We start from the raw sequence: 3,681 nt of genomic DNA, 5'->3' as shown, positions 1-3,681 counted from the left end.
TCTCTGAAACTCTTCATGCTGCACCCATTTATATATACAAGCACACATGAAATCTCACGACAAATAAAGCTGAAGCTGGGGTATGATCCCCACTTATCTGACTCCAACACCCATGCTCCCATTATACTGTACTGCAACATTTCAGCATTGACAAAAAAGGGACAAAATTACCATAATATTTAAAAATAATCCTGATAAGAAAAAGAACAAACATTTAGGAACCATTGGTCTATACTACAAAGGTAGCCTTCGAAGTTTCTTGGTAAACTTAGAAGCCTGCTAAATGCATTTGGCAAGATATGTGATGCAAAAAATGAGTGTGATAAAGAGATGTCCTAGACCATGACAACATTGTGCATGGTTACAATCATTAATAATGTGATTATCAACAGGTAATTATTCCTGAATTGCTGGTCTCTCATGATTTGTAAAGTGAGACCTTTTTGTACCATCTCCCAAACAGTGACACTGTTAGGATAGGCCCAGATGATCCATTCTTGTTTACCAAATGCCCATCTTTTAACACCTCAGATTTTCCAGGTGACAGATAAATTTCAGTAAGTAGCACTTCAGAAAAAAACATACTTTGTTCCCAATATACCACTAAGGGAGACCAAATCTCATAGAAGCAGTTTCTACTGGCCATCCACAAGTTGTCCGATGAATAGTTTTGGACTTCTGCACCGTGCATACATGCTAGCACTCTCTTCTCCTTCAGCAATGGAATCCTGTAAATGCTCCTAGGATATAAACTTCATTCTTTTTTCCTAACATCCTGTAGCTTAAATGACAACAGAACTCTTTTGACAGACTTTAAAATTTCTTGCATTTTCAAAAAGTTTTGTGAAGTTGAATTTGTCCTGAGAAATAAATCCTCTGAAAGTGTTTTTCTGTACTGGGAATGGTTTGCTTTGCCCGTGGTGGTATAGGCATTCCAGTTCATGGCTGCTGGGTAGGTGGGAGAGACTTGGGGGTGCGAATCCAGCTCGAAAAGAGGACAGGTCTGTTTTCATGTCATAACGGTACACTTTGGGAGAGCTCGGTGCATGGATACCACTCCCTGTCATCGTAAGGCAACGTGATGTGTGTTGGCCACAAGAAGATTAACCTCCATTCCCATTGCCCAAGTCATATGGAATTTTATGGCTGTCAAAATGGGCAAAACATTCATCCAAGCTGTGGGAAACAATATGGTATCAACCTGGAAGTCTTTCACCAGAGTAATGGCAGGATCACGGAAGAGTATATCAAAGCATGTGAAAATGTCAAACATTCCAAAGGTGGTGTTGAACGTCACCAACCCAGGCTTCTCTGGTACATCATACTGAGGCTCAGAGTACAGGTGGTACTTGTGGTACTGTGCCACTAGTTTTCCTTCTGTTCTTACACCATGTTGGTTTTATATTGGTAGTAGCCATTAGGAGGGCATGTGGAGTGTTGGGAATTATATGTGTTCTTGTCCCTAATATTTCCGAGACATAGAAAGAGAGAGAGAAAGAGATAGTGTTCTTGGTGAGGCATCTTATACTGGTGTAGGACCAAATCTGTGGTGGTTTTGACAGGGAACCCAGTTTACCTGAGGGTCTGGGATATCCTCTAGATTAGGAAAAATAGTTCCCCTAGTAAATTTCCATCCATAAAGTGCATTTTTTGAAGTCATAATGATTTGAGCCCCTTGCTTAGCAGCCTACTTAGTCACTCTCTCCAGAATATCTATATTCTTGTTCATGAGATGCAAGGCCTGAAAAACAGGTCAATCTGTTTTATCTGGCAAGATAACAGCATGCTCACACGCTGTTTGCTTGCTTTAACATTTAAAGATGTATTTCAGTGTCTTCTGGCTCGCGTGGAGATGTCCATGGTCTTTTTTGTCTTTGTTCCCCTACGCACAGTGCCTGCACTCTGGCAACTTCTGATTTTCTCTTACTGGTTTTTTTTGTTATCATTATTGTTTTAATAATTTGATTGTGGCATCTCATGGCATGTTGTTATGGGTGTTTATTCTGCTTAAAATATGTTGAGTTTCTTGAATCTGTGGCTTTGTAGTTTAATCAAATTTAATCAGCAATAACTTTGTAAAATAAATTTTTTGGCATCCTCCATTTTTTAAGACTAAAATTTCACAAATTTCACTGCTTGATGTTATCCATAGGTCACTGAGATTGTTATTTCTTTCTTTTTCCTCTCTGTATTTCCATTTGACTATATTCAGCTTTACTGCTATTTCTTTTTTAGTGCTTAATCTGCTATTTATTGCATACATTGAAAATTTCATTTGAAATATTATATTTTTAGCTCTTCATTGGGTTTTTCTTAAATATATTTTTCATAATCACTTTATGGTATTTACATTTCCCTTTAAATCCTTTAATGTATTTAAAATAAATATTTTAAAGTTCTTTTCTGTTAATATTATCATTTCTGTCTTTTCTGGGTCTTTGACATATTTTCTCCAAATTATGAATGCATTTCATTACTCCTTCACATGTCTAGTAATTTTTATTGGAAGCTGGGGTTAGTGTGTAATGTTGGGTGCTAGATTTTGTTGTCTTTAAAGAGTGTTGGACTTCGTTCTCAATGCACTAAAATTGCTTAAAGATAAGCTGAATTCTTTTGAAGGTTGTTTTAAAACCATGTGAGGAAAAGTATAGTATTCCCTTTACTTTAGGAATGATTTAACCCTTTTTCTAAATCATGATCTTTCAAGAGACTCTACTGAATGGTTCAATTATTCAGTCCACTCCTGTTGGCTGAATGTTGAACATCTCCCAACCAACCCTGGCTGAACTGTGAGAATTATTTAGCATGCAAATCCCATCCCATTCTTTACTCAGCCTCATGGAATTTTTCCCTTTGCACATGTAATTTAGTGTTCTACAGTGCTGAGGCGACCTCAATACATTTGCATAGAACTCTTTCTCTGTGTACCCTTCTCTCTGGTACTTCACACTGCAAATTCCCGTCCCTTCAACCCCTATAGACTCGGATCATGATTTCCTCAACTTAGTGAGACCACAGTCTTCTTAAGGGTCTCTTGCCTGGATGGCTGCCTAGAAAATGCATCCAGGCAGAAAGCCAGGGAGATGGTAGGGCTCGCTTTCTTTGTTTCTCTTCTCTCAGGAATATTAGTCTCATACATTTTGTCCAGTATCTGTGAACACTTTTCTAGTTGTGTATGGTAGGACATCAAATCTGGTGCTGGTTAGTCCCTCATGGTTTATGTATTCACAATAATTAAAAAGAAAAAAATATTAAATATAAAGAGTTATGTAATTAAGAATACAGAAGATACAGTCAAATAGTAATTGGTTGTGAGTTTGCCAGTCGCTCCATAGAACTAAAGTAGGTTTTATCTTAATAATTTTATATAACTATAAATGGAACCACAGTAACTACTTTTTTTCCATGAAAATTTCTCCAAAAATGTAGATAGATGAGCCAGGTCTAGATACTTTGTAATTAAAAAGTAAAGATACTTAATTTCTATTGAAATTTGCATTTGGAGTATGTTTTTTACTTTGTTAAGCATTTCTGTCACAAAGTGAGACTCCCCCCAAGGACAGATTGTATTGTTCTATTTTATAATGGACAGGGGAGTGTCTTAATTCCTACTAGACAATTATAAAGAACAGTTTTTCTTCTCTGTTTTTGCCTCTTTGCTTCCCATTTGATTAATCTTTA

General features: G+C 36.9%; 1 pseudogene; it reads right to left on the bottom strand.

The window, feature by feature from the left end:
• Positions 1–335: 335 nt before the first annotated feature.
• On the bottom strand, positions 336–1,783 carry LOC128572676 (pantetheine hydrolase VNN2-like; annotated as a pseudogene).
• Between the last annotated feature and the right edge of the window lie 1,898 nt (positions 1,784–3,681).

Source organism: Nycticebus coucang, chromosome 20, assembly GCF_027406575.1.
Source record: "Nycticebus coucang isolate mNycCou1 chromosome 20, mNycCou1.pri, whole genome shotgun sequence".
NCBI lineage: Eukaryota > Metazoa > Chordata > Mammalia > Primates > Lorisidae > Nycticebus > Nycticebus coucang.
The sequence above is the reverse complement of the archived record's forward strand: the minus strand, read 5'-3'. Positions and strand labels throughout refer to the sequence as shown.